Genomic DNA, 18,901 nt, shown 5'->3' with positions numbered 1-18,901 from the left:
CATGTCGCTCGTAAGTTGCATTTTAATAAGTTGCATTTTAGTGAAGTAGCTTAATATAGGCATATGCCAGAAAATACCTGTCCAGCAGAACAGTAAGGACTGAAGCTGATTTTTCCAGAAACCAACTACAGCTACCTGACAGGCCTTCTGTACTAGGAGACCCTAAGTGTACTCAGAAGGCATCATGGCACAATGGGGTGATATTTTTGCTCATTTTCACCTCCCTCCTGCTGCTCCAGTGCCACGCTTGTGAGCAACGGCCCTGGCTCAGGGCTGCACCAGGCGAGCTGTTCTGCAGCTCCAGGCCCCAAAAAATGGTTCCCGCTGCAAAAGCCAAGACCGTAATCACAAATGCAACGGGAGTACGGGGCGGTTCGAAACGCTGCCTCCTCATTCGATAGCAGTACCATACACGGGACTGCATAAGATACTGGCACGCAGGGAACTGGGCCACCTGGGCAGATGATTCCTGGAAAGATCACATGCGCTTGGACTAACCTTCCTCCTTGGGGCCGATGCCAGGGAGTGCACGTTGGACACTGGTGGTACTGCATTTATATGTGCTTTTTAGAGAGCCACTTTCTCTGAGTTCCAGAGTTTGGCCTAACTCGGCCCTGCTTCCAAACAAACAAAATTTCTATTTAACTAATCCCATGCATGTCTTCAGCAGCCTCTCCCTCCAACTGGCTTAAAGCACCCCATCCATGCCTTATCACAAACTCTGGTCATGTTATTACGGTTACTTTAAGCATAATCCGAGCATGATGCTGAATAGCAATTAATCGCTGTTCATAGAAGAAGTCTGGCTGACCTCTGCAGAACTCTTCGCAGGAGAAAAAGTTTGCAGGATTAGGACCGAAGCCTGAAGACAGGGTCACCTCTTCCCTCTGCCCACCCCCTCTCCCTTGGCTCTAGCATCCAGTACATGCTGTCCTCTTTGCTACTTCGACGCAGTCCTTAAGGCTTTAGACCTGAATGAAGAAAAGCAGAATGAGCAAGCTCTATGATTCAGGGGTATTTAAAAGAGCAAAAAAAGGGCAACTGTTAGGCAGAATCTGCCAGGAGAAAGAATCAGTCTGTGAGCCAAGAGGCAAGAGTCCATAGCCTTTGAATTTCAAAGGCTTTCAGGAAAGACAACCTCAAGATACTTTCACAAGCTACTTTGAACAAGTCACAGTTTGGTACTCTGCCATTTTTTTCCTCCTCTCCTTTTTTCAACCTAGATAACTTTGTTTTTTGCACTCGGTGAAAGGCAAAATAACTTTAATGACTTTAAATAACTTTACTCCACCACTTATGGGCACTTACATGTCAATTAGCTCTGGATTGCTGCTATATATTGGGATGGTGTACATACTCAGAAAAGAGTCCCTGGGAATTATAACGCCGTAAAATGCCTCGATGCTTCAGCCCCATCCCATCGCTCTGGTACGCCGGCCAGCGAACACAGAGCACTTTCTTCTGCCGTGCCCCTTCTCCGTCCCCCGCTCCCTCCCCAGGATTAGGACATTGCTGGAACCAGGTACAATGCTGTTGGCAACCATGCATGTTTAAAATAAAAAATGAAGTCCTGTACAAAACCAGGATCGTATCTCAGGCTGCCTGCGAGCCAGCACCCTCACGCTGCCCAAAAACACAAAGTCGGAGCTTGCACGTTTAGGTAGCAAAACGAAGACAAAAACTGTAAGCAATCCCTTTTAAACGCAGACAGGGCAGGGAGCAGCTGCCAAGATGTGCTGGCGTTAACCGGGGCCTTATGAACGTTTGACTTGTTTCGCTCCGAGGTTTCCACCCTGAGTTCCGGGTGGGTGGAAGTCATTTGGGGACACAGGCGGGCACGGGAGAGCCCCGCACCTGCAGCTCCCCTCCCGCCGGGGAAGGGGCCAGCTGGCAGAGCTGGAGGAGGGCACAACGTTCAGTGACTCCAGGCAAACAACCCGGCCAACGCAGGGGGAGTAAGGCCAGGCTTGTCTGCTCGGTCCCGGGCACGGACAGAGAGAGGTCAGCGCGATGCTGGGTGCGTTGGAGAGGTCTCTGGAAACCCAGGGCTCTGCCTTGCAGAGGAGCAGTGCCGGTGGGAAGGGGGTAACAGTGCCAGAGCCTAACTCCTGCGAGTATTAATAGTCGTCACATGCTTGTCAGGAGGGGCATCTACCCTTTCATGAGCACACACTGCCAATAAGAAGTCTTATCAACAGCAGATCTGGGACACCCCAACAGCATGTTTTGCTAAGAGAGCATGGGGAAAAAAATAATCCACAACTCTAGTCTAGCTGACAACCGGTCCCTGCGATGTGCTGAATGTCATCTGCCAGGTACCGAATCCCCCAGCTCATGCTGACTCTTACTGGAGAGAAAAACAACCTGCTACATCACCTACCTACTGCTGACAACAGGATTGGGTTCACTCCTGAAGAACTTCTGGAGCGCCACGTGTCAAATCGCAACGAGCCCTGCTGTTTTGTGGGGGGGTTTTTTGATCTTTTGGAAGTACCCAGGGAAAAGCTGGGGGGAAGAGTTCCACCATCAGTCAAGTTTGCAGGGGTGCTACTGAGAAAAGGAAATAAACTGGCTGGAAAATGTCATGGTGTCAGGCCCTTGTCCCCATGCACGGATTTTCGGACATCGCCACACATGCTGCAGCGAGGTCTCCACCCCAGACCCCACGCAGTGCAATACAGGCACTTCACGGGCTAAATCACATCAGTCCTCCAGACTGGCAGCCGTTTTGATAAATGATCTTCTTCAGGAACAGGAAAAATTCAAAGCATCCTACAGGACGCGATCCATGTTCCTCCATGGCTATCCCAACAAGTAAGGGTAAAACGAAAAGCCTGGGACAGACGTCAGCAGCTCTCGGGGGCCCGACAAGCTCTGGAAAGGAGCAGTTTCCAGCACCAAGGAAAGGCTGGGAGTATCACCTTCCCCTGGGTACATAGCAACAGTTGCTAGTTTTGGCAGGCGGTGAGATGCAGCGCAAGACGTGAGGGTGACATCATTTGATTATCACCTCGCTTCCCTCGGATTCAATTGGATTCCAATAAGAAATTATTTTTAGAATCGCTACAGACAAAAGCCTTGAAAACTAATTTATTACAGATTTGGGTAGAGGAGGCTGGGGACTGTATTACTAGCAGACAAAGCCTTAACAAGGCCCAAGTATTTGGAAACCGAAACCACAGCAGAAATAACATGTACATATTAGCAGTGAAGGTAACTGACCCTCTGAAAAACACACTTAAAGGCGGGGTGGATTCTCCATTGCTTTAAGTTTTCGCATTTAAGGCTAGATATTCTTCCAAAAGGTGGGATGAAGCTGAAACTGAATTTGGGATTTGCTGTTGAAAGAACTGATGGGAGCTCTGAAGCTTTTATTCAGAAGGCCTGCCCTTAAAAACCTTAAAGTTTGCCCGCTGCCTGTACTTGGGAAGTTCAATTCCACTCTGCTAATACGAGCATTTGCAGTTAAGAATTACTAGAGGATATCATGACATATGACATAAATACTCCAGAGAAAGCAGTACAGGAAAAAAATATAAAAGCCCTCCAAAACGTTAAGCAAGAGGTCCACTGCTTTTGCCCCAGTCACGAGACATTAATAACATCATGTCTTGTTACTCCGTGCCACTGAGAGCTTGAAAGTAATTGATCTTGCCTCCGATTTCAAGTTAGCCATGGTGTTTGTTTAGGAGAAGAGGTTCACATGACAGGCTGGAGGTTCTGAAGGAGACCTTTTGCTGAAGCGGTAGCAGCTTTCTGGAGATAAATAACTGCAGGGATTCCCAGGCAGCTGCGGGTTTGCCAGCAGCGGTCCGCTGCTTGGCGGTGCACGGCACTTCTTCGCTATGTTTATGCCACTACAGGTATTAGTATTTGCAGCAAACGGCTTCTTTTTACATCCCTTACTTTGAATATTTGATATCCTTTATGAATTTTAATGGACCGTTGTACTGTCTTGTGTTTTTTAGCTTGTCATTTAATATGCTTGTACAGTGACAGACTAATGAACTGCTGAGTGATGTGAGGAACCGTGTGCTATGTCACAACAACTTGTTTTATAAAATAACAGGGCAAAGCTTTCTCTACTTTTACAGCAAGGACAGATTCTCTGCTCTGCTTGCCCCAAATGACAGCGAGAAAAAATGTTTTGAGCAAGAAGGGGGGGGGGGGAGGGGGGGGAACAAACCGGCACTGTCATGTTTTCATTTTGTTAAAGCCCTTGCAATCAAACCCAGGAGCGTTACCCAGTGAGGGGCCCTGGACTATCACATCATCCCCAGTGCAAAACTTCTGACTGACGTAAGCAATTGACTTGTCTGCTAATTTGATTTCTACAACTCACTGCGTTGGGACGTGACTGATAAGAGCTGACTAGCAATTCCCACAGATAGGGATTTTGCAGAGCCTTGCACACCGTACAGAGAGGCCAACTCCACCCATTTCTTTCTGCACATGCCACTGTCACCCGCAACTTTGAGGCAGACACACAGGACTCTCTATCAGCAGGACCATATGCGTCTGCAGAGATAGCAAAAGCCAGAGACTGCAATCATCTAGCCAAATAAACAACTTCACATACAAGAAATGACATGTAGCAGGAGAGATCCAGGAAAGGACACGGTTTAAGTCTCCTAAATTCAGAGGCTGTTGCTTCACCTAATGCCTCTAGCAGATGCAGGAGGCAACCCAACAGCCACAGATTCCTCCGCGACACAGGTTCCTATCGTGGAGAAGTCAAAGTCAAGAGGGACAAACCGTACCCAAAGCAGAGGAGATGGACTTCTTCGAAACTGATGCATCTAAATTGAGGATTTTTACGTGTGTGAAAGGCCTCAGATAAATATTTTGCTAGAAGGGAAAGAAGGGGAAAATGGATGGTAAAAGGCTGGCCAGCAAGTAACATGAGTAATTTGAAAATACGTGGTGGGGTAGGTGGGCAATAAATCACAAACCATCCGGCCCGCAGAGATTTATGAGAGGCTGTCTGCCAGCGAGGCCGACCAACTCCTTCTTCTGGAGTGGGATAGGCGAGGAAGCACACGGGGAAAGACTGAGACTCTTTTTTGCTGGAAAAGTAGATTTTTAAAACCCTCAGAGAAGGCAGGACGGACTGAAAAGGAGACTGCTCAAAAAGCTCAGGCTTCCCGGAGCTATGTGCCTTGAGCTGAAGGCTGTGCCGGTACCCGTGGCCGTAACTGCCTCCCGCAAAGGATGCGGCACGGCTGCTGGAGGGCTGGGAGGTGCCTGACCTCACCTGCCCAAGCCCCATCACACTGTCCTCCCCAGCGGGCCAGCGAGGATTTTCTGCTTCCCCCGGGTGTGCGGGGGTCAGCGCACAACAGAGCGGCGAGCAGCGACGGACGCGCTCCCCGGCACGGCTTCATCCCTCCTTCCTCGCCAAAAGCACCCGCCGGGGCTCAGGGACCGCAGCTCTGTGGGGCGGCCCCCGGGGATCCCTGCCGGCCACTGGCACCAGCAGCCCCACGGAACAGCTTTCTTAAATCAAAATGCGGTTTACTACTAACAGAAGGTAGGCAGCATAATGTTTTCTAAAACCGATACAAAAGAGGACATATGTCTCTCCTAGCTCGGTCCCGCGCCACCACATGTTTCGGGAGCTGCTGAGAAGCCGAGATTCCTGCAGACTCGCAGGCAGGTGTCTGCTCCCAGTGAGCAGCTCCCAAACAACTGCCTCCTTTCTGCCTGGAGAGGTTTTTTTAACTGTTTGTAGTTCCTTTGATCTGTGCCTTCTTAACACTGGCAAAACAAACTGGAGCTGAGGAGGTAGGATCTTCCCAGTTAATAGCTTCGGCATTGTATCTTAATCCCCCCTGAGGCATCTTCCCAGAGTCATTTTACCAGCAGCCACTGTCTTGCCTGCCTGGTTGTTTTTAAAACTACTTTGATATTAAACCAAGCCCGCACAGCCCTACAGTAAACATCCCACTACCGGGGCGTACACCCTCTCCAGCCCCGGCAGATGCGCACCACGCTGGGGACAGAGGCTGAGGAAGAGCGGGACGAGCCACACTGCCCACCTTTAGGCATCTTGGATGTCCAAGCTGGGAGTTGAGGCTCCTGAGGCATCCTGAGACCTGAGGCTTGTTTCAGAGCACCCGAGATTAAAACTGCCCCACCACTCATGTGCAGCACAGAAGCACCTGAAGTTAGACCGTGACGATTTTCTCCTCTTCTCTCTCCCCAAAGTTATTTTTTCCTTTGGCTTCTCCCTTTCCATCGTTAAGACTGCAAGCTCTGTGCAAGCTGTTCTCATCTTTGCATGCCCAGATAAATAAACCAAATGATAATAACAGCATATAAAAAAGGGGAAATTTGTCTCAAGACCATGGTGCCTCTATTAAAGTGACTAGAGGCACAACACTCATGCCCCAAACGAGGGGGGAGGCAGGCAGGCAGAGAGGTACGGGAAGAGGAATGAGTACGAGCGACACGCAGTAATTCATCTGAACCAACAGAAAGGGGCTACAGACTTTCTTCTTGCCCTTCTCAGGTAAACAACTTGTAACAAACAATAAAGGTTTCTGTACCAATAAAACAGACAAAGCACTTAATACCTGTAATTTTAGCCTCATAGAGTAAACTGTTTAATCCTTCATTTTTTTATTTCTTTATCTCCTGAAAAGATCACTAGCTCCTCACTCTGGTGCTTCCACAGCAATTTAACAGGCATCAAATGACAAGATAATAAACTGATAAACCTCAATCCAAAGGAGAAATCTCTCTACCCTGGTTTAGAGCAAAAATTTTCCTATTCAGCTCCCTCTGAGAAGATCCAGCGTAAATAAATACAGTGCTTTTCCTACCCTCTTCATTTAGGAAAAAACCACCACCACCATGTGATGCAGCCTCAAGGCCACAGCTTTCTAGAACGAAAAGCCAAGTGAAATGGTTGTTCCTACAGAGTTTGCCTCACTGCAGAAACAGCATCACACCAAGCAATGAGCAGCAATGAGTGCCGTATATCACACATCACAGATGCTTCTCAGTCCTCCATGAAGCTAACACAAGCAACCACTGCGGCCAGCGAAGGAGCGTGGGGAGGTGGTGAGGAAATACAGGGACGCTGCCACCATTTTTACGCTGACCGTACTTCTGCCTGACAGCTCCTCGAAAAGGCAAGACCGCCTGGCCACCTAAAACAGCCAAGCAATGGGTCAGGCAAACAAAAGCCCTGTGTCTCTGTTCTGCGGAGGTGGAGCTGTGACCGGGTGGCAGAGCAGGCAGGAAGCAACGTATCAACTGGAAAACTACCATGAACGAAAGCCCAAGCATTACCACAAAAACATGAAAACTCAGGGGGGGGAAAAAAGAAGTTGCTGTGAAAATACTGTAATAGGTTACCTTTATGTGGATGATTCCTCACTCTCGCCTAGACTGAGTCACTCTGTGAACTGCCTCGCAGTCCATCTGTCTGCCAACTCCTGGCTAAACTTGAACATCCTGTGACTGAAATTAGTGCATCAAAGGCTAAAGCCCCGCAAGGTAACAGGGTTTTCTTTGTCCAGCACTTCCAGATGCACCAGCATTCCCCTTACGCTAGCTCTCGCGTATCCTCTGGGTCTATATTTGGTATGTTTCTGACTTTCAGAGCCTGTAAAAAACTGGTAGACTTGGTCTTTGCCTCTCACCCTGCTTTCACGGACCTCCTCAATCCATCCCTCCCCACCTACCGGTGACATCCCCCCGCAGCCCGCTCAGCCCCAGCATCGCACCACCGCCGTCTGCAGAATGCATAGGGCCAAAAACTTTTGCGCGCCCTCTCGCTGTTTTGAGTGCTTTTGGTGCAGACCTTACCCAAGCACGGCTGACAAAACCTGCCCTCTCCACTTGCAAAGCATCGCTGTGACATGCACGGTGTCTGCTGCTCCCTCGGTGATCTCCACTCCCCCGGTACCACCCCCAGGTCAGAGATGCTGCACCTTTGCCTGCTTCCTGCAGGGCAGCGAGCCCTCCTCCGTGCACTGGTTAGTGCTCGCCTTGGGGTGCAATTTAGCCAGGGCCAAGTCTCCCTGGAAAGAGGCTTGCAATATTTCATGCAAGAGATACTACAGGGGGGGAAAAAAAAAAAGTATAGTTTCAGATGTGGATCTGTTTTCAATTTTTCGTTGCTTTGGATACAAAATTTTGCTGCCACCTATGTAAACAATTTTCAAATACTGGAGGACACAATTGCTGCAGGCGAACACAGGCACAGAAACCACGCCGACACCATCTCTTACAGAAAGCAAGCCTGCATTGCTGGATTCTGCACTTCCACCGTCTGCCTTTCAACCTACTTGCAGTTGTAGTGGAAGGGAAAAAAAAAAAAAAAAAAGTATTACTTACATTTCCAGCTTTCCTCCCCAAATCAGGAACGCCCTCCTATCTCTTAGTTGACAATATAAACTTATATCATTTTTCCTGCCCTCACTAAAACCATTTTAAAACCAGTAGTCAGGAACAAAACAAACGTCCCAGCTAATGTAATGTGTATTACTCAGTGATGATAAACACTATACACCCACCTAGACTTTTCACTTGATGTGGTTGGAAACTGCTATGTAAGGTGGAAAAAGTAAGGTAGGCTGCTTTTATTTTTGGCATTTGTTTAAGAGTTTAGGCTTACTGCAGCAGTACATTTTACTCTGGCTCCTCATCCTGCTTGCAGCCAACTGTGTAAAGGTATTTTGTGGCTATTTTTCGGGGGGGAGAAAGAGGTATCACCCCCCTGTGTCTCCTACTCCACCACACTGCCAGGCTGCAATAAGGGAGCACCCTGGGAGAGGACCTCCTCTTCCTCACCCACCAGAGCAGAGCTCGGCAAGGCAAAGCTCTGTCTAGCCAACAAAGCTCTTTACCACAAATATCCTTATTAAACACAGCCTTATCAGAGACCAGTTTCTGCAGTCTGAAGCAGTCAGGAATTAACTCTGTCAATATTTAAAATTTCAAGCCAGGATTAGAGCCCAGACCCACGGGGACGCGAGCAGGCGTGCGAGCCACAACACAGGCACCCGAGCGTGCTCACGCCGTGCCGGGGAGCTGCCCGAGCAGCCGGGGCTCAGGCTCTGTACCCACCGCCTTGGTGGTACCCCGGCCCCCCGAAGGGCTCGCTCCCCCAGGCTGCTGTGGCAGGAGGAGGGGGGATGCCAAAACTCGCCTGTCCCGCGGGACGCAGGGGAAACGCCGTGCCAACGCTTGCATAAGGGGTCGGGCTGGGAAAATACCCCAGGTCCAGTGGCATCAGCTGTGTGCAGAGGGCAGGGAAAGCCAGCCTGGAGGGGGGCAGACAGCACCCCACAAGCATAGCCCAGGACTGTCGGGATGGAAGGCTCTCCAGCGCTTCCCAAAAGGGTGCCGCCGGCCAGCAAGGTGCACGGCCAGGATATAAACTCATTCGGTACTCTCCTTCAGCAGCCGCTGGCTCTAATCCCCACCCACGGGATCAGGCTATGTCTCCTGCCTTACCCACAAGATGAAGCCATCTATCCCTGACACAGCTCTCGGGACAGGGCTGGCGGGACCAACGCCGCCTGCCTTCCCTCCAGGGTGAAGCTCCACTGGCACGGCACGGCTGCCGGCCCAGCCTGGAGAAGGTGTGAGCTTCACCCCACCACCCCGTGAGTCAAGGTCTTAGCGGAGACCTTGCTCCTCCTGCTACATATTGAAAGCTGGCAATGCTATTGATGGAGACTCCATGAAACTCGTTCGTAATATTGCGCTAATAAGGCAGTGGCGAGGCTATTGCACCCTGGCATGAGTGATCCTGGTGAGGAGCCTTCATGCTGCCCCTTCCTACAGAAAGAAATTTCTGCAAAAAAAACCCACCAATGTTGCTGTACTGTTTTTGTCAGACCTACCAAGCTTGGCACTGAGTCCTCAGGTGTAGGTGCTGGGCTTTCACCAGAAAAAGTCAGCCTGGGTAAGCGGTAAAAATAAACAGTATGTTATGCAAAACACTGCAGTCCGCATTTTTTTTCCCCCTCAAATAATCCATCGTCCCAACCCAATATGTTGCCCCTTACATTTAGTGCAACAGGGAACGCTTGCAGTGACTGGCATTGCAAAATAGTAATTCACATGTCATGACATTAATCTTAATACTCGTGATTGTAATAAGGGCTATTCCAAGCCTGTGATACACTCTGTAGTATTGCATTGCCCCCCCAACCGAAAAATGGAAACACCTTTCCTGTGACTCACAGTATTGCTGCTAGCTCCTTTCCACTGAAGACAGAATTGGTGAAAAAAACATATATAAATAGGTAGAATGACACGAAAATCAGAGGTTATGCCCATTAGCCTTTTATATTTTTCCACTGGTGTTGTTAGACAGCCCAACAAAGAACTCCAAGAAAGGTTAGAAAAGTTGTAGGAATAAAGGAGAAGAGAGCCAGTTTTGATCTTACCTTTTATTTGTACTATATCAAGCCTCTTAGCTGAATTATAGCCTTGGCTCAAAAACCAGAACATGTATTATTTGTTGTATATTAATCTACATATCAAAATCATCCACACTAATGATTGCTTAAGATTTCACTGCAAGTTCCTCTGTATTTCTTACTGCCCAGAATACCTGTGCACCTCCCAGTAAAGCAGGAGTACATTTCAGCGCATGCCTACACTACAATAATTTTTAAACCCTTTTCCTTCCTCTGAGCTTACTTTACAACAGGTACTAAATGGTTAAGCTCATTACTGAGTCCAATTACAAACATGGGGAAAATACTTCCATCGCTTTTGGCATAAAGTAAGTGCAAAAAGTTGCCTTTCTGCGTGACTAAAAGCCTGAAATCCAAACAATGCACACAGCATACATTGTTCAAGAAGTGAGCACAAACAAGCTTAAAAGCAGATTAACTTTGTAGGTGTCGTGCGGGAGCAAAGCAGGCAGAACCTACTGTTCCCGCCCCAGCACCCCGGGCAGCGGGTGCAGAAACGGCCGCACAGTGCCATTTGGGATCCTGACCATTAACCTCCATGTCAGCGCTGGGAAATCCAAACTTGCACCTCAGAAAATAAGCAGCTATTAAAAAAAAAAAAAAAAGGTACAATCCTGGTCTCGCCTGCGGCTCTAACAGGACCTCTGTCTCACGCCAGCGGGAGCTCGGCAAGCAGAGCGAGAGCAGAACGTGCCCCATGATGCGGAGGACTCTTGTAAATGCTCGGGTGTTAAACCCAGCTGCAGACAGCAAAACAGAAACGCAATTACACTGCATGCGCAATTTTAAATTATTAAATGTTTTAACTTACTCTGATTTAAACATAACAGCATCGAGGGGAAATTAAGTTTTTATGGTGCTTATGCTATATCAAGGACTGGCTACTATAAAGAGACAGGAAAATATTTGAGATAGAAAGTGCAGATTGCGCTATGCGAGATGTTTTCGGTTTCCTTCAAAGTGGTTCCCTGTTAAAAACAGGCTTTGGTGCGAGCTTTTGAAAGCTACTAACTATGCAAAACCTGCTATTACCTGTGTGATGGTATTTCTCCAGCACTTGCAAACTCCTCGTGCATATAACAGCCCATTCCCCCCCCCCCCCGATAAATATAATAACCAGGGTTAACTCTGTTAATCAAAACAAAAAGTAACTGAGAAATTGCACTTTGGTGGTGCAGGAGACAACCTGGGAAAAAACCTGGGAGAAGGTGTGAGGCTCAGAAAGAGATCCCAAGGAGCAGCCATCACACACAGAGCACAGGTGTGACCCAGCTTTAAAAGTCGCCGTATGCAAACTCCTGCCTGCAAGCCTCTCTCCCCAGGCTCCGGTGAACACTACCCGAGCTAGAAGCCAGCCTGGTGTAGCAGCCCCATGGAGACACGGGTCCCCGGCATCACCAAATTTAACAAAAGAAGGAACCAGGCAGGGCAGCAGAAAGTCCTGGCCGACTGCCTCGCTCCCTGCCGTGGAAATACGTGACTAAAGGAAAGATGTAACGAAGCCGCTACTAGCCCTAGCATTTAAGGCTTCATTTTATTTAGCTTGCATACTAAGAGCTTTAGCAAGACAAGGCCTTCACCCCCAAAAAGCATGCACTCCTTATTTAAAGACTTATTCATCCTTTTCCAAACGAAATGAAGAAGCTTTCAGCGAGCCAAAACCTGTGGGGAGACTTTCAGTCACCAGAGGCAGTAGTAGGTGCCTTGATTCCTACTCAAAGTCAGCAGAAACCAGGTACCTAACCCACCCGAGCCCCCAAAATCCCCTCAGTAATAGCTTAATGCAACAAAAGGGAGAAGCAAATGGGTTTTGTCTATAGGCTGCTTCTCAAACAAAGAATACAAATTGCACGTGACAGGCTGCTGCACGAGTTTGACTAAGGTGTCTACCTGCAAGTGGAAGAGCTAATGGAGAAGTATGCCAACTTTAGAAGGGCATATTGCTGCCAGTCATTTTTAATAATAATTTAAAAAAAACCCCAACAATAAAAGGTCTCCCAGAGATCCTGTAGGCCCCGTTACACAAGACCCCTTGATCTGAGCAACCTGGAAGCAGCATGCACCACTGCCTGCCCACGGACACAGGCCCCACCGGCCACACAGCTCCAGCATCGGGGCTGGCTGCCCTCGCCGGGCACAGCGCACTAACGAGACTCCCGTCCTACTGTCCTAAGAGCTACCTCCCGTCACCCCCAAACCTTCCTCTTTCTCTTTAAAGGCATTCGTCTTCATGTCCCAATGCATCTGTTTGCAGCAGCATCGCATCCCCGCTGCTACAGCTGCGAAACAGGTAACTGCCCAGCAGGGCGGAAGCCGTGCTTTGAGGACACGTCCTTCAGAGGCAACGCTGCCTCAAGCAGGGCTCTTCTCCCGCTGCCCAGGCCTGTCCCTGCACTGGCCCCCGGGGATTTTTTTGAGCTGCTTAGGTAGTTACATGAGTGGGTAAAATACCCTTGGTGTATGGTTTTCCACCCTTAGTAGTTCCCCAGTCTAGAGAACTGCCTGCCTACACACAGCTCCACCACCACCATGTGAGTGCAAGCTCATGTTGGCTGGCACTGGCCCAAACAGGGCTCCCACAGTCTTTTCGGGTTTTTTTCTTCTTCCTGACAGATTTTGGCCAGATCAGCTCTCTGAACTGGCCTGCTGAACAGCAGAAGAACTGATGTTGGTGGAGAAAGGGAGGAAACAGAAAACCATGGGGGATGTGGGGAGAAGAGGGAGGACACAGGACAACCAAAGCCCTTCTTAGGGTCAGCTTACATTGCCATGGAAGACGTGGCTGTCAGAAGCAGTGCTCCCCTCTGTGCCTCGAAACGAAGCTAGCCTCAGTGAGCATGGGAACATCCCCTGGGAAGTTGCAGCCATTGCTTCAGATGGAATCAGTCTGACCAAGCACCCCCAATTCAAGGATTTTTTTAAAGGTTTGGTTCATCTTTCAAAAGTGGAGAAAGAGCCAAATACAAAATTTAGATCCAAATCTTCCTGTGTAGGATGCCTGGACTACGGTAGGGGGCCAGGTCAGGCACCTATTAATTAAAAATCTCACCTGGACCTTGCCAGCTTCCAAAAGGCTCTCTGCTCCTAAATTCACAGCTGTGCAATGGAATCATCATTTCTGCCCCCACCCTTTATCTTCTGCGGTTCTCCCTGGGTGATAAATACTAACGTTTGTAAACACACTGGGATTTTGATGTGGTTTTTTAGTTCACAAAAATATTCAAAGCGACACCAGTATTTGGCAATACTGGAGAAACCATACGCAGAGAGTTACGTTCTCAGCCTGAGCATCTGGGGAGAAACATCCAGCAAGGTGTTGGTGTGCTAATGTGAAATCAGTTCATAAGAGCCAGCACCTTGCTCAGTTTTTAGCATTTAAAAGAGGTCGAAGGCTTTCAGAGGGACCCAAGACAATTAGATGCTCCAGACTCATTGAATTTCAATTAGATTTGTGCACTTACTTCCTTCAGGTTCTTCTAAAATCAAACCCATCGCTTACACCTATAATCATACTTAAGTTTTGAAGCGCCTTTCTCCCTTTGCGTGTATGCAAGTCTTTATTGGGAAAAATCTTTTGTGTGGATGATTAACTTCAAACGTACTTAAGTATTTCTTGAAGTAAACTCAATTTAAGCACATTTAGATTTAAGCAAGTGCTTGCCTGCTTTTCTGAAGAAAGATGAACTTAATTACATGTCTACCTATTTTTCTAAACAGGGGCCCTTCACACACCTATTATTACTTTTTACATGTTTATTTTTTTTCTTTAAACAAGATGTTCACACCACACTACAGAGTTTATAAACTCTGTTATTTTTAGATCCCTATAATACTCTCAGACTGGGATATGTAAGTACAGAATATACTTACTTATTTTGAATATATTAATTTTCATCTGAAGAAAACCATTTACACATAGGCATTTTCACTACAAATTTAAGCAGTCTACGATTAGCACTAATTGTTGGATATGCCACATTACTGTGTAATATGCTGATCTTCTAAAATCTTGAGTTGTAATCTTTAATAATCTGTCCCTAAACAGCAGTCTAAACTCAGCTTCTCCACATAGTTTGCTTTACTGTATTTGACTTGTTAATAATCTTCCCAAAAGCTGCACTCAAAGGGCAGTAAAATGTAAAGATCTACGTTAAGATAGACGTACTTGGATTCACCTCGTTAGAAATCAGCAATGCTAACTTTCATATTGTAAGTAATGCTTAGATGAAAGACAGGCACTACAGTACTTCCCAATGAAAAGTGGGGAAGTCCTTGACAGCACCTTATGCAAGATTAAAAAAAAAGGCACAAAAAAAAAAGCAGACATTGAATGACCACCCTCATATACATCTACGTCTAACTTCTAGTCTGAGAAACTTGTGCACGGAATCTTTCCGTGCACAGAGCTTGAACAGAGCACTCTTGGGAGAACCCAGGACAGGGGTAAGGCAAGGGACACCGGCTGAGGTCAGCTTGCCTGCTAACACGCTCCACGAAAATTTCAGCTGCACCAGAGCGGAGGTTTTATGCAGAAAGTGAAGTGACTCTGCCCTTTTGCACATCTGTGACGCAATGCACTATTAAGCAAAATTAACTGATTATGTAGCAAACATGGCAAAATGAAGCACTGACTCCTCTGACAGTGCTATCTCCTTTTTAATGAAGCACAGAACAATCTGTTACCAGGACTAGCACTGCAGACAGTGTTTATGGTAATGGGTCCCAGCTCATCTATTTTTTTTACAGTTGAGTACGTACCTCAGCTGCCAGAGGTATCATACATTAAGTGCTGAGCCTACAGGGGCACAGTATCTGGCCATGTCATTGGAGTATTAACAAACTTGTACAAAGGACCTCCAACAGTTTAATACATTTAATGACGTCTATTCTAGTCCTCCTGATCTGTTCCAGAGGCCTCCACCTTGCCTTATAAACACTCAGTCCAACCCAGTCATGCCTGTATGGCTCATCCTCCTCCGTTACCTTGAACTTTCCTTACCTCCAGTATGTTGTGCTGGCCACGCTTAACTTACCGGGCTTTTGTAAGCCAAGGAGCAGCTGAAGAACATTGCTAGGAAATCCTACAGGCACCTGCAGAATCAGCTAAACTGTGCACAAAATAGGTCACTTCTGCATTATTGAATGTACTTAGTGCAATTACAATCACAGAGAACCATTCTGAACTGCAAAAATAATGGTAAGGAACAGAGAAGAAGGGAAAGCCAGCAACAGCGAATGTGTAAGTCCTATTCCTTTGCAAGAGAATGCCATCCACAGGTCACCCTGTCTGGAAAAAGAATAGGATTGAAAACAGACATGGCTTCTACCACATAATTAAAGGCTGCAAGAGGACACATTTAGGACACATCTAGTACTGTGATGAACATCGGAAGCAAGAGCATGGAATGAAGCATTAAAAATCTGTAACAGCAGCATCTAGAAAGGAACCAGGTGGGAGCTGCTACCCATGCAAGAACCTGGGTGGGAAGCCCATACTTCCCAAGAACCTCAGTGTCTTTCCACAAAGCCTCCTCATTGCTTGAAACTTCTCAGAAGAGCACGTTGGAAAGGGGAATAACACACTTTGCAGGGGTTTTAGCCTGTAAGATAGAGTAAGAAACAGTTTTCAATTCTCAGTTCTTGACAGGCCATGTATCTTTGAAAGGAAGTCTCTGGAATCTGCTCCGCAGTGACCATCGACACCAACTCTTCTGCCTGGATATCCTGCTTAAAACTCACACCCAACTAACTCTAGTGAGCAACTCTCACTGAAGTGAGGTTCTTCCCCCAAGGAGCCAGAAAGTCCTGCATTAAACACATCCTGACATGTGAATGTCTTGCATTAATGAAGCAGGTTGGCACAGAACGCGAAGACGACAAGTGCATTAGTGAGCATCCCTTCTTGCACAAAGCAGTCCACAGGCTGCACTTCTTGCCCGTGCAGACAGAATCCCTTGCAATCCATTACAGGCTTGAGTGTTTCCTTATGTTAAAACACAAATGCAACTTAACGCCTTTAAAAGTAGTAAGGGCTCCCCTTGGAAGTTGGGATTCAAACCGTTTTGAATAAGACAAGCAAGTGAAGGTGTGCCATGATAAGTACAACTCTTACTGTGTAGCATGCAGACTGACAGGAAAGCATCATGAGGTATGGGGTATTTCATGTCAATCAAATTTTTTCATGTCGATTATCAAATTATTTCATATCAATCAAAATCACTCTCCACTCCGTTCTTAAGACATTCTCCAAACAGGCCATAAGCACTACTGAAACAACAAGACTCCTTCATTTTCTTTGCAGCATGGTTTCTTGTGCAAGGTGAACGTTTTCATCATCTAAACAAGTGGGTTTCATAAATGAAAACATATGTGAAAATAAAACTATTCTGATTTCTTGTTTGTTTTTAGTACCTCACTTGAGAAATACAGATCTAAAGATTACATACAGGATAGCACGGATGCAGAAAGGGACTGTGACACCACACAAAACCATAACGAGACTAATTCTTCCATCTCCTCCTAATCCCTCTGAGAATGCAGGATATTTACTTTTATCATCACCATCGTTCGACTTCCCAGCCCTGATTGCCGGTTACAGTAGTACAGTATGTACTGTTCAGAGTTGCTGAGTCAAAGAAAAAATAGCTCAAGTAATTAGAAAACAAACAAACAAAACCAGACTTTTCTTTCTCTCCCTCCCCTCCTCCTCAAATAAGGCAACATCACAGACTGTGAATCCACACAGCGGCCATCATATGTCTGTATCAAAAGCCTCGTACTTGCTATTTCTTTTGCTGTGCATGTAGACAAGAGAAAAACGTTTCACTGAGAGTTAGTCATCATAAAGTACCTGCTGAGTCAATCATTTATCTTTGCAATGCAGGATATCTCAAGATTTCTGTTTCTGGATTGCAGATTTTTGGAGGAGGGAATATTAACTAGGGAGAGGTCACATCATATGTTTGATTCTAATATTTGTTGGCTTAGGAGCAGCACAGTTTTGGGTGACTTGTTCAGTTTTAAAATGTACCTGCTGACACTGGAAATAATTTTATTTTTCCAAGGAAATCAAGAAATATAATATACTATGTTATATACACACTCTTTCTGCCTCAGTTTGGACCATATATATTGCTAACACATAAACTGGACCCCTAAAAGCTTCTCTTGGACTGGAACTGAAAATTACAGTGTACAAGCATTGCAAGCAGCAGGTGAACAACAGTCCCATTTGAATAACACCAGAAAAACTGGAATCAATTTACAGTAAGTTTTCAAAACCAGCATTTAATGCAGCTATAAAGCCTCTAAGAGACACAAGGATGCGTACTTCCAGGTAGAGAGATGCTACGGCTGCGCTGAAAAGCATGGGCAGAGTGGAAAATGTATTCACTTCAACCGCTGCCAGTGTATTTCTCTCTAAAGCAAGCAAATGGCTGAATAATCAACTGCAAATGACTTCTGGGTCACAGAACGAGGCGGGGAGGTTGAAACCTTGAACTACTGCTGCTGATGTATAGTATCTTTATCTCCCTGCTCCCTATGGCTTGTAGTTGCCAGTTATCTCAAAGGATGAATGACCTGCCTGCAATGAATTATGCCTGCTTATCTTCCAGACGGGCTATACACTAAGTCATTAAGTCATCTAAGAGTATAACCCCAAGGGAATTACTAAATGAATGTGAAATCCTGTCCTGCTCTTAGCCGTCCTGTCAGACTTCTGCTAGTGCGGGGGGGGGCAAGGAGGGGGCTTGAATGTCTCTCACCTGTTGGCTACCTGTTTCCCACTATTGACTTTCTCTGCTTCTGATGTTGCAAAGTTAGATGACGACAGAGTAATAACAGTAGCCGTTTCCTTCGGAGGAAGGGAAGACGCAGCCCCCTCTGACCACCAAGATTTCCAAAGCACAAACTCACCAGCTGAGACAAGCAGCCAACATGAGACTAGCAGAGAGCTCACGGCTATCGTATTTGTGTTGGGATATAATGGGTTTTGTCCAGCCAAAACGGTGCACTTCTTCTGAAGAGCAGCACATTTTTTTTAATTAAAAGAAATTGATTTAGTGACAGGATTTACAATAGGGTATCTGACAAGCCCACTGACCTTCACACATACATACAAATGACTGAGGCTTCATGCATTCAGAGAAGCGGATTCTCGGTTGAAACAATAAAACTGTTAAACACTGAGATCACCGACTCCTGCAGAAACCGAGGACCCCCCCAAGCAAAGTGTATCAAAGGAGGCTTAGGGTAAAGACTGATCTGCACAGCGAGCCTTTCCAGATAACACCTCATGAAGTCTGGGGGATAAATAAAATCTTTAAATAGAGAGGAAAAGGCACGTCTGGCAAAGGGTCACCCATGCTTTATTACAGCCTGGCAAAGCTCTAGCTCACCATTTGCCTGGGACGCTCTATTTACTGTCCCTACTCCCATTGCTCCTTGTACTGAGTAAG

General features: G+C 46.8%; 1 protein-coding gene and 1 long non-coding RNA gene across 4 annotated transcripts in view; one reads left to right on the top strand and one right to left on the bottom strand.

Moving 5' to 3' along the window:
• The window catches only part of FOXO3 (forkhead box O3), a 95,966-nt gene that overhangs the window by 30,636 nt on the left and 46,429 nt on the right, over positions 1-18,901 (bottom strand). The window lies entirely within an intron of this gene.
• Positions 5,183-8,073, top strand: LOC142408242 (uncharacterized). Its single transcript, XR_012775227.1, has 2 exons — positions 5,183-5,530; positions 6,838-8,073. It is a non-coding gene; the product is annotated as an uncharacterized LOC142408242 (long non-coding RNA).

This window comes from Mycteria americana, chromosome 3 (assembly GCF_035582795.1).
Source record: "Mycteria americana isolate JAX WOST 10 ecotype Jacksonville Zoo and Gardens chromosome 3, USCA_MyAme_1.0, whole genome shotgun sequence".
Lineage (NCBI taxonomy): Eukaryota > Metazoa > Chordata > Aves > Ciconiiformes > Ciconiidae > Mycteria > Mycteria americana.
This window is presented reverse-complemented; position numbering and strand designations above follow the sequence as displayed.